We start from the raw sequence: 13,200 nt of genomic DNA, 5'->3' as shown, positions 1-13,200 counted from the left end.
AGCAGGATTTAAAATAGACAACAGAAATGCAACATTTTGTAAAGTTAGTGAAGGGGGGATTAGTTTACTCTTCCGGAGCACCTGAGATCACGCGGTATGTCCAAGACACGATGTTGATTAGATATCGATACACGGTATGTTGTTATGTCCACATGTCCTGAATTCTCTGTCTGGGATGTTGATATCGAATCGATATCGACAAGCATTTCACATCCCTAAACCTCTGTCTTTGTTGTCGATATCGACAAACATCCCACAACTTGAACAACAGCCCGAAACCTCTGTCTTTGTTGTCGATATCGAAGCGATATCGACAAACATCCCATATCTTGAACAAAGGCCTGAAATCTCTGTCTTGGTTGTATAACTAGAACAACGTTCTTAAACCTCTGTCTTGGTTGTCGATATCGACGATATCGAATTGATATCAACAAACATCCCATAGCTTGAACAACGGCCTGAAACCTCTGTCTTGGTTGTCGATTATTGTGAATATAACAATATGTGATGTATGCAATGATATAAAATGGTGAAAAAACGCTAAACGAGCAAAATGAATTTGAAATATTTTAATATGAATTGACAATTTGACACAATTGTCATTTTGTCTATGATGTTGTTTTATGTAAATTTCTATGTTGATTATTAAGTAATAAAAATACATCGTATAAAATATATAACACTATGAAGATCTTCATTTGACAACGCATTAGGGTAACTTGATTATTGATTGTATTATTCGAAAGGGGGACTATGTGCGTTTATATTTTTTTTCCTCCGGTTGGAGTTAATCCGTAAATTTTCTTTTTAAATCCAGTTAACATACGATTTTTGTTTATGTTGGCAATGCATTTAAGAGATCATGTAAAATATCTTAACTTTACATTCATTCATACATAGATGTTAACGCAATAAGAAATTATAGTATAGTCGCCCAAGTATTTCGGGGTCTGCGTTTTTCATTTGTTTTTAGTTTCAATGTAAAATGTTGTTTGTCCTAGTATGTCTTATTTGTTACCGGGTTTGTCTTTTGTCCTCTGTTTGCCCTTCTTCTTAGGTAGTCCTGGGTTGTCAGCACTTCTTTTTAGATTATGTTTGCTCTCCTTTAATGTATATCCATATTCCATATATCATCGGGGAGAGGTTTAAAATTTTCTATGGCGATATCGAATCGATATCGTATCGCTGTTGTCGATATTAACGATATCGACGTTTTGTATGTTCATACATTTTTTAATTCAGAAATTTTCGATATTCGATATCGTGTTGTTATAGTCGATATCGACGATATCGACAGTATGTTTTTTCATGCTATCTTCATTTGTCGATATCGATTCGATATCGTAACGAAATTGTCGATATCGACAATGAGTTTTGTCACGGTGTATTCGTTTGTCGATATGGAGTCAATATCGTGTCGACATTGTTGATATTGTCGATATCGACATCTAGTTTAGTCTTGGACATGTATGATACCATATCACCCCAAGTTTTTGGTGGGGTTCGTGTTGCTTAGTCTTTAGTTTTGTATGTTTTGTCTTATGTACTTTTATTCTGTTTTTTTTTTAAATTTTTAGTCATGCCGTTGTCGGTTTATTTTTTATCTTGTTTGACTCTACCTCTGGTATCTTTCGTCTCTCTTCCATATATCTCTACTATATTACTTCAATCATACAACATTTATTATATGCATATAATGTACAAAATGAATTAAACTTTAAATTAGTCCATTTTCGTATCTTAAAAAGGTATCATGACGAGACAACGGCTAGAAAAAAAGAAGACAATACCCAAATTAGAACCTGTAATTGTTGTGTTCAAATTATCAGTGTGTTTCCGTCTGCTTATAAAATATTTACTTTTTTTCAACAGCCTCAGAGTTGTGAACAGTGCTGTTCTGGGTTCTAAAATTAGAAAAAAAAATAATAATAATAATCTCACTCATTTGTATGATAACTTAACTTACCTTATAATTTGATTTATACCATTGATAAAAGATCACGAAAGAGTTCAAAAGAGATAAAATAAAAATACATGTAAAACGTATCCGCGATTAGTGCAAATTTTACCCTAGACGCTATCTAATTAACCGTTCAGATTTGCTGCATATAATCCCAATGTTATATAACTTGATATAAACATAGACTAATTCAAAAACCAATTGTTCTTCTGTTCAAGAGAAGAGAGCAATTGAATGTCTTTCCAACCCAAATGCACATGTTTTGAATGCTAATTTGGATGTCAGAAAATAGCTCAATTGACGCTTATTTCAATAAACTTTTATTAAAAATGAGGTTTACTAAAAATAACTTCCGTTTTATATTGAACCTGACTTCACATCGATTCAAATATTATTTTTCGAGACATTACATTCACCTAAAATGCTGGTGCTATTGTTACTTCACGATTCCATTTTTTTCTTGACATATTCTGTAATATTCCACAAATTATCCACGTAAGTAGTCAGCTGTTGACATATATGTATGTACACACTTCTTGAAATACAATTGTACAAAAGTTGTATGCATTATGTTTTAATCTTTTCAATCGTGTATACTCTTTTAGTGACTTCAGTAAAAAAGTGAAATCACAAAAATACTTAACAACGAGGAAAATTCAAAGCGGAAAGTCCCTAATCAAATGGTAAAATCAAAAGCTCAAACACATCAAACGAATGGACAACAACTGTTATATTCCTGACTTATATTTACTTTCATTATGAGTTAAGTTAAGATAAGTATTTAAATTTTTACTGGTACTTAAACTCATCATAGATACCAGGAGTAAATATGTATTTATCAAAGTTGTACAAAATCGAACATGTAAAATGTTGTTTGTTTATAGTTAACACATGTTTGGTTAATTATAGTAAGGTCGGTTCGATTGGGATACTGAGCTCATGCACGAGTGAACTCAGGTGGTTTAAAGTCATTTGAGCCATTGCAGTCAAAGTGTACAGTAGCATTTTGCAAAATAAATAATATTATTAATCATATTATTTATTTTCATAATATTATTTACATTCGAGAGCACTTGTCTCTGCAAGTGGCGTCTCCCATGTAAGAGTTTGTGGTTATTTGATAAATATTTTATGTTCGTTTGAGTTTACGAATTAGAATTTAATTTGTATTTACGCCAGGCGAATGTTTCGTCTACAAAAGATTCATCAGTGACGCTCGAATTTAAAACAGTTAAAAAGGCCAATGATACAAAACATGATTTGTATATAAAAAAAAACCTTAATTTTGTTAGGAAATAACTCACACCAAAATATTTTTGTCAAAAATCTAATATCCAGAGATATATAATAATTGCTTTAACGAAAATATAAAATTCAAATTTCAATTCCTCAGTAAATCTTCAGATTTTTTTTTTTATTTCTGAAAATTAAGTCAAAGTACTTTTTACATGAAAAAAAAATATGCAAAAATTGCAACTTCCTGTTTACTTATCGTCACCTCCGGTTGACCTATCTCATGATAATTTTATTCACACTAATTACAATATGATAAAGGTTTCCTGTGAAAAGGATATATTGAGTTACTTCAGGTTAAGAAAATGTCGCTTCCGGTTAAATTATATTAAATAATAGCTTAAATTACACTGATTTCAAAAATGTATGATTCTAGATACTTTTGCAAAAAAAATTAGGGAGATAATTTCCAACTTCCTGTTTACAATTGTCTCTTGATCTCTGCTGAATGTAGTTTTACACAAATTTCTGAAAATAGATAGTTTCTATATACTTTTATCTGTTATAATGGAGATAAATAGCTACTTCCGATTTATTGAAGATAATGCCCTGACAGAAACTTGTTTCAGACGAAAGGTATCGCATATTCCTCACAATAAAGCAAACATGCACTAGTGCTTATATATATACATATCTTTTAAAGTATCAAAGATCATAAAACAAACAAAAGTCAATTTTGAACATGACTTTGACCTTTGACATTGAATTTATTTTGAAAGTTAATGTTCATAGGCACAGAAATTAGGACTCGATACCACTTACAAAGCCGTCGAACTACGACCACAACTGCAGTCCGAATTGTGTCTCACCCGAGTTAGTTGAAGATATTTGGTTTACTACAATTAAAGACGCCAAAGAGACACGAAATTTACGTCGACTATGTATCATTGTTCTGGGAAAGTGCTCTTTCATAGTATAAATATTTTTTTGCTAATTTGACATTTTTTTACCAGTTTATCTGTCAGAATTAATTTGAGCTACATACAAAAATACAATATGTTGGAGAAACGAGATTTCATAAATAAATAAAACAATATTGCAATCGTCGTCTTACTTGTTAAGTTTTTATTTTGTGGTCTGAATCAGTCAACGAATTTAGGGTTTTTTTTTCAGACGCATCTCTTGTTTCCTTAACTAGAACTGCTGCGTTAATGCAAAACCTATCTCCAGCTTATCGTCAAACTGAAGGTGGCATGAAAACAGATTAAAATAAGGTTGGAATATTGACTTGCAATACATTAGCGATGATTTTGAGCTTATTCAGACAAATTGAGCCAAAATAACTGCTAATAGCGAAATATTATTTAAAATTTGTTTTCATAAATCTTTGAAACAAAAAACAACGACAATGGAATCCTTATATTGGAACCGCTGTGAATTTTCTAGTAAATTGGTAATTTGTTAAAAAATGATAACAAAACGGAGGACATACATTTGATTTAGGTTTACGCAACCTTCTCTGAATTTTCTAAAAGCTGTATTATGTCAACGGTTTAACTCGAAAACTAGAGCACGAGAAAGTGAATATTTTCGTGGTTTAATAAAAAAAAAAAAAAAAAAATAGGCCGAAGTTCAGTATTGTAATTTACCTTTAATCTGTATATTCAGATAAATCACGAGAACTGTATATGTGACAAAACCACAAACCATGACTCGGGTGTATCCCCGTGAAGCATTCATCTAGCAAACCTGTATATGTTTAAAAAAAAAATGTAAATTTGTTAGCAGATTTGAACCTTGTCGTCCTCTGATGACGTTTTCCATCTATTAATTATAATTATGTACTTATTGCAGTTTGTCTGGTTGCTTGTTTATCGTAGCTACAATCTTTTTAACTTTTAAAGTTATGCTACTTTAAATTGTTCCTTTTCCCCTGTATCAGATAATATCTTCTAAAAAAATGCCCTAACGCTATTGCAATGCCAGGAAAAGAATTTTACATTCGTGTGGAACAGCCTCTAGCAATTGTCTATAACAGAATATTGAAGTAACAGTATAACTATTATTCACGCAAATTTAGCAGTGGCCCTTATCAGAATGCTAGTGTAGCATCATAACGGTTATCCATGCGTGATTATCAATTGCCAATACCAGAATGCTTATGAAAAACCATATTGACTATCACATGTCAATGGCTTATTATAAATGCCATGTGCTCAATAAACATTCAAAATTACAGGTCTTAACGTTTATAATCAACGCACATTTTTTATAATCAGTGGAACATCGTTACAGCGCTAGTAGCTAATTAAAATGGTCGTTATTCAGACTGTATACCAAATATTAAAGGATATACTACTGATAGGAAAATTGAAACTTTTACTTCTTCTCGCGTTCTGTCGTAAAACGTAAGTAAACTGGGAAGGGATAAATATAGTTATATGTACAGTGAGGAAAATAATTTAGTTCAAATTTATCATCATAATTTTTAAACCACTCTCATTACCTGCCGTCCTGGCAAGTATAGCTTCTGTTGTTAGTGATATGAAGCCAACTGTTTATATAGGTGAATATGTGCATTTGCGTTGACAACTAGTAAAAGATTTTATATACACAGTCAAAAATATTTGCCATATACAGAAAAAAGCAATTCTTATATGTCTTTGTGCTAAACAAAAGTATAAATCGAGCTTGAATATTCATAAAAATAAATAGTAAAAATGTACACACACTTATATGTTATGCATTATTATAATAACAGTATACTTTTAAATACTTACATCAAAATTGACCTACTATAAATGACTACTAGATAACATGTACGATAATTAATTATCCTAAAAATTCCCATGCAAATTTCAAACCTAAGATATACATCGTTGACTGATTTTCTAAACATGTAAAGTAATAAAATATCTTTGACTTATAAAATAATTTTCATTGATTTTACAAGTGACAGAATAAAAATCAATAGTGTCGCTTCATTTACAACCCGCTAATTAGCGTTAAATCTGTAGTCATGTCAGAAAATGAGATTTATATATGTATATATATATATATATACATAAACGCCTAAAAAATGTACAAAACAATACCAATAACAAAAAGGAAAAATTAAATGAAATTATGTATAAATATTTCAGATGTTTTTGATTGGTATGATTATGATTTAAAATAAATTATATCAATCTATATTGGATCAAGTATAACGATCTTGAATTCAATTAAGAATCGAACACAAATAATAATAATTACTAATAAAGATTGTAATGCGCGATATGAACTGGTACATTTCTAAGATTTTAAAGGTGATGACAGTTAAGATACAACAAAGACTTTGTTTTGATGGAAGATAAATTTAAGGATGAGATTAAGATTGCAATGAAATATAATTATGACTATCAAAAGGCATACGATACAGTAACAGGGGAGGTAATGATATTGCTGGTATCTGTTTATTTTTTTGCAAACAGCGACATACCGGGAAAAGATAATTTATTTTTCAGGTGATTTTTATCTTCAGCTTAATGGGATGAGATTAAGATTGTAAACAATTATAATTATGACTACCAAAAGGCATACGATACAGTCACAGGGGAGGTAATGATATTGCTGATATTAGTTATTTTACGTGAAGTGAAAATGTGAAATATTGGAAAAAGATATGTTATTTTGAAGTGATTTTTATCAGCTGAAAAACGTGGACATAGTCCCCTCTTTTTTAAAATGACAAATCATGACTCGATATTGTATGAAAATTGTTTCTTCCAATATGATGACATTTTTTTTATTAGATAAATATGCAGCCCAAATGACGTGGTTTTTATTTTTATTTTACTAAAATCATGAAATTTTAATGAAGAATGAACTATTTTCAATGAATTATTACATTAATGAATTGAGTAGGTAATTTTGTAAGTAAGATATTCTAATTCGTTTTAAAAAAAATCCACAGGTGTTTATCTTTTCAAACATAAAAAAATATGTATGTCTGTCAATATGATAGAAATGTCCAAAAAACTAATATTTTCAGTATAAAACTAGAACACACCCGTGATATCACGGGTACGTGACTGAATTATAGTATATAACTATGCGCAAGCCTTATTTTAGTATTAGTATTGTCATCTGATAAAGTCATGCCGATTATAAGATACACAGTTTTTCTCTGCTTTCAAGTCTTTCTGTTTGAACCCGTCGAACTGAAACAATAATATTAATTATTTGGAAAACAAAAGGTCCTGGAATGGAGTATTTCTTAATCAACAGCATTGTCCTATATAAGTTATAAATACAGTTGAATTCTTTGCTTCGCTGTTTTACGTCATGCCCACTAACAAATTGAAAACTGTACCTATACGCCTTATTTTTAGTCCAGATTTTTAGCATTCGTATTGTTATCTTAGAAAGTCTTACTAATTAAAATACTACAATAGGTAACAATTTGACAATTTAGTAGTGTCAACCCTGTGGTTATGACCCGTGTATATAGCATATTAATCCTGAAAACAACGTTTGGTGGTGCGCCTGTCAGATGCGGAACGTACAGATAAGGTAATAGGTAACAGGTGAATATACTATTGGTATCGGTAGCGGACTCGACCCGGAACTTCTTAATTATTGGCAATATTAATTACATGGAAAACAAAAGGGCCTGGAGTGGTGTAATTTTTAATCTACACCTTTGTACTATATTAGTTATATATAAAGTTGAATTCTGTGATTCGTCGTTTTTACGTGATGACGGCTAACAAATTGGACCTCGTAATTTTAGTATTATAGATGTGTAAAATAACGACCTCATTTACATCGAATTTAAGCAAACAATGGTATATAATTTTTTTTATTACAAATTTGAATTAAATAAGTGGAACATAGCTTGTATGTAAATTTTCGTAAAAAAATCACAGAAGGATCAAAATTGCTTTTAGAGATTTTAACATAATTTTTTTATTAACCACAAAGATGGTCAAATGCTCTAGATTTCAGTGTAAATTCTTCTATAACTATCTTTTCTGAATGTTTAAATCTGTGTCCTGATAGTTACAGAAAAGAAAATAACAGTATAAAAATTTCTTTCTGGAATAATGAGGCTATGTTTCACTAGGTCACAAAAATCGGATATATCTATATAATTATAAAAAAAACAATTGCATACATTATTCATGCCAAGTTTCGTTAACATCGGCCTTGGTAGATTTCAGAGTCAATTTCAAATACTTTTAGTATTATATTCACTATTGATAGATATCACCTTTTTTCATCATATAATATACGGTATAGATTCAGAGATGTACAAGAATTCATTTAGGCAATATATCCGCCTAACAAAAATGCAGGCATCAGTATAATACCTCTGTTCAATAAATCGATTAAACTGACACAAAGCTGAGTCACAAACCAAAACCGAGGAAGACATATAAGCTATAAGAGGTAAAAAAAACGGAACAACATAAACACTTAAACTGCTACAAATAACCAACGCCAACAAACATATAAATGGAATATTTATGTTTGATAACAATTGCCATATTCCTGATTTGGTAAAAGACATTTTAAAAAAACAATTATGTGTTGAACCTGATGTTATGGCTTGACAAACCTCCCGTTTACCGTTATATGGTAATGGTAGAAATACCGAAAAATGAAAACTTTACGTGAACGGAATGCAGTACTATAAACGCAAGAACACTCAGGACAGAGAATAATATAATTAACGACAAAACACAAGTACACCATAATAGAATTATAAACTGTAACAGAATCTATGACAAATGAGACGATTTTGATTTAGAAACTATAAATTTCTTCAATGCATTTAAGCAGCAAAAAGTAAAATCTTAGAATACTGAACTCCGAGGAAAATTCAAAACAGAAAGTCCCTTTTCAAATGGAAAAATTAAAAGCCCAAACACACTAAACGAATGTCATATTCATGAATTGGTACAGGCATTTTCTTATGTAGAAAAAAAGGTGGATTAAACCTGTTGTATACACACTCCAGCTTCATATTGGATATACATTTTTAACTCAATTCGGTAATTAAGAGCTTGTAGCTGCTACTCAAACTTTATAAAAACGCCACCAATATCTGAGTAGAAAGTTGATAAATCATGGTCAAAGAACGTCTCGTCCTTTAAAGATTAACAGTTCATAGGAAGATACCAAGATCTTGTTGATAAATACTCTGTATCAACTTCACAAATTGTACACGCTGGCCTTGAAATATAGATGCTGGGTAGTGGCGTTCTTTATCATCTTAATAACGTGTTAAAGTGTCCATTTATTTGTCTTTGTAAATTATTTACCTTTACTGTTTAATCCAATATCAGTAATATTCTTTTTGCATGGCTCTGTTAGTATGCATCCCGCCATTGTATTATTGTGCTGTGGTCATTTTTATTTTATTCCAGATTTTCATTTTTGCTAATGTGTTTTGTATGTTTTGTATGTTTGCCATTTTGTTTTTCTTGGTTGACATATTTGTTTGTTTTATAGAAATAAGATTATAACACAATGTTGACTGCCGTATCCCTATTTTGTTTACTTTTTTAATATTATGTGGGTTTGTTTTGTTCACACATTGTTGTTTAAAAAATTGAAATTTATGCTACAGTCATACAAGTGAGAGCTTTATATAGCTAAACAACCAGGTTTAATCAACCATTTTGACATAAGGAAATGCATGTTCCAAGTCATTTCTTTCATCTGTTTGAGCTTTCGATTTTGCGTTAAATTTTAAAAATGAACTGTCTAATTTCTATTTTCCTTGGAGATCGTTATTTTCTGTTATTTTACTTCTTTCATATACCTTTAGGACATGTTTTCTATTTAACCTTATATAAGAATGCTGGATTTTGATGATAGTCAGTTTATTTTTATGAAGAATCATTCATGTTTTATCGGTACCAGGGTATAAACAAGTATATTCTTTTATAGCCTCTATGACGTGGCATTTCCCAAAACGTATGTACGTTTGTCATACCCTTCACGAAAACGCTTGTTCATTTGTGTGTTTAATCAAATAAACGGTTTTTTTTTTCTTATAAGACTTTGATACCGAAAGAATAATTGAACTAGATCGAATGTCCAATTTAACCATTTCTATTGCTATTCGGTGTTATTAAACAAAAATATCATGTGCAGGATGGACATTTGCGAAAAGTACTAGTTTTGGGTGGAATTCTCTCGACTGGTATTTTTTCAGGACAAGGCCTGAACATGCTCAAATTTACAGCGGACGGTGGATGATGTCGTGTATCATCAACATATCTGCTTAAAGACCGCTGAATTATCTGTATTTCAACTAGAGCCAGGACCAAATTATTTTCTGCAATGACTTAACGTAAATTGGGATATTTTGTCTAACGAAATATTTATAGATTATGATATAAGTAACAAATTTGAAAACAGTAAAACAATGCACTTACCAACATGATAAACGCAAGTATTCGATAGTCATTATTAAAGCATGTGTATACAATTAAAATGATAAATTTGTAATTTATACAATAATGAAAATTAAATGGGATATTAAGGCAATAACATTAATTATACAATGAATTTGATCAGTACATCTAAATGATATTAAACTTTTAATGATCCTTCCTGGTAATAATAATAAGATCAGCAGGTTTGTTGAAACAACACATTGATCAATAAAATGTAAATTTAAGTTGATATTCACCCTTGTATAAAGCCAAAGTATTCTAATGAATATGATCTGCTTTCATTTTTCAGAATAATTATTTCTACTCATTTTTATTGTGTTTATCTGAGATTTTTGGTATTTTGTTACATTACAGCTAGCGCTGTCGGAAGTTATTTTAATTTAGCATTAAAAATTTTCCGATTATCGATGTTATATTCTTCCATTCTACTTACTTCCACTAAAGCAATATTTTTGATCTATTTCACAATAGCAATGCAATATTAATATAAAAAAGGGGAAAGGGATAAGAAAAAACTTATATAAAAAGTCGGACAACTACTATAACCTTGGACAAAATTGCGTTAAACAAAAGAGCGTACACATGTAAATATAATATTTTGGTTGTAAGGAGTATATGGAGTAATGAACTATTTGTTACATTTTTTTATATTGTTAATGATACGATAACTGAATTGAAAATTGTAGTGATATTAAATACATTTTACATTTTAAAGATGGTATATATTAAAAATAGTAAGGCGTGATAAAACACATATAAAGTAAACATAAAATAACATAAATGCATTACAAATTGTGTTTAAGATCAAATTAGGATAGAAAGTACGATTTGAGAATAATGAAATATCACGCATCACAGACGAAAATCAACTCATACACATCCTAGGGATTTAGTTGGTTAACGTCAATGACAGTATTAGTTGGTTAACGTCAATGACTGTCGAAGAAAATATGCTTTGTGGTTTTTTTTTCAAAAATGAAAGTATCTACAAGCAGTAGGATAGTTAGGATTTAACCTTAATATAATAAATATGTATAATGTAATACATGGATAAAGTAATCCCTATATAGAAAATAAACGTGAATGTGTATTTATGCATCCGAAAAAAAACAACATTTGGAAATAATACAAATCAAGTTATGTTTTAATTGTTTTGATGACAAAATCGATAATTAAAAGATCTTTACCCTTACTTATAAGTGAGTCTGTTAAAAGGTTCGGCGGATCACATAGTGTTTTGCGTGGTTTAAGTACAATATTACCGTTAGATAGAGGATGTGAAATACCGTTTTTAATAAGTTTTCTTTAAGTACAGCCAAATTAACAAATCAAATCTATGTATCTATGAAAGGATTTAGTAAATGTTTTAAGTAATTTATGGTAACGAAATCCCTGACTTAATAATTTACCAGTGATGTATATATATATTTATACATGTATGCATCAATCATATTTAAAACAGTCAAGGTAAATATACATGTGTGCATTTTTTTGAAATTATGAGATACATTTTTTTCAGTCTTACTAAAATGCCGATCTTACTCGTCGATATAAGCACAACGACATCAAGATCTATATTTTGATTATTTGTTGTCAAAACCTGCCATAACATTTAGAAAACAAGAATGTGTCCATAGTACACGGTTGCCCAATCCGCACTTCATTTTCTATGTTCAATGGACTGTGAAAATGGAGGAAAATCTCTAATTTGGCATTAAAACTAGAAAGATCATAATTATCATAGGGAACATGTGTACTAAGTTTCAAGTTGATTGGACTTCACCTTCATCAAAAACTACCTTGACCAAAAACTTTAACCTGAAACTTGCACTTTCATTTTCTATGTTCAATGGACCGTGAAAATGGAAGAAAATCTTTAATTTGGCATTAAAATTAGGTAGATTATATCATAAGGAACATGTGTACTAAGTTTTAAGTTGATTGGACTTCAACTTCATCAAATATCACGCTAACAAAGTTTAACTTACATAGCATTCAAATTTTTAAGGGTAAATGTTTTATATTTTATGGAAAATAATTATGGGTTATTTGATTGATGTATATAAATAAAGAACAGGGACACAAGTAACAAAAACACATCTGAATTTGATCCTAATTCAACACAGGAAAACATGCAATTTAAGGAAGAAGAAATGTAAAAATAGCAAAGCTTACAAGTTTAAATACAACAGTCTCGGAACTCATCACTATCAATTAACCCATCAGATTGATACAAGTAAACACAACAAACAATTGTAGAAGGATGCCCCAATCGCACTTTCATTTTCTTTGTTCGGTGGACCATGAATTTGGGGGTAAAAACTCTAGTTTGGCATCAAATAAGAAAGACCATAGCATAAGGAACATGTGTTCCAAGTTTCAAGTTGATAGGACTTCAAATTCATCAAAAACTACCTTGACCAAAAACTTTAACCTGAAGCGGGACAGACGGACGAACGAACGGACGCAGGGACCAGAAAACGTAATGGCCATAAATGGGCCTTAAAAACACAGGACGTGGTAAGGTAAATATGATCCATCATTCATCCCTAAGAA

The 13,200-nt window shown here is 30.4% G+C and overlaps 1 long non-coding RNA gene across 1 annotated transcript; it reads right to left on the bottom strand.

Moving 5' to 3' along the window:
- Positions 1-1,789: 1,789 nt before the first annotated feature.
- On the bottom strand, positions 1,790-6,069 carry LOC143066629 (uncharacterized). The gene is made up of 3 exons (XR_012975709.1): positions 5,974-6,069; positions 4,843-4,942; positions 1,790-1,904 (listed from the first exon to the last, which is right to left on the bottom strand). It is a non-coding gene; the product is annotated as an uncharacterized LOC143066629 (long non-coding RNA).
- Between the last annotated feature and the right edge of the window lie 7,131 nt (positions 6,070-13,200).

Source organism: Mytilus galloprovincialis, chromosome 3 (assembly GCF_965363235.1).
Source record: "Mytilus galloprovincialis chromosome 3, xbMytGall1.hap1.1, whole genome shotgun sequence".
NCBI classification, from domain to species: Eukaryota; Metazoa; Mollusca; class Bivalvia; order Mytilida; family Mytilidae; genus Mytilus; species Mytilus galloprovincialis.
Note: the sequence above shows the minus strand (reverse complement) of the source record. Positions and strands in the feature narration are given on the sequence as shown.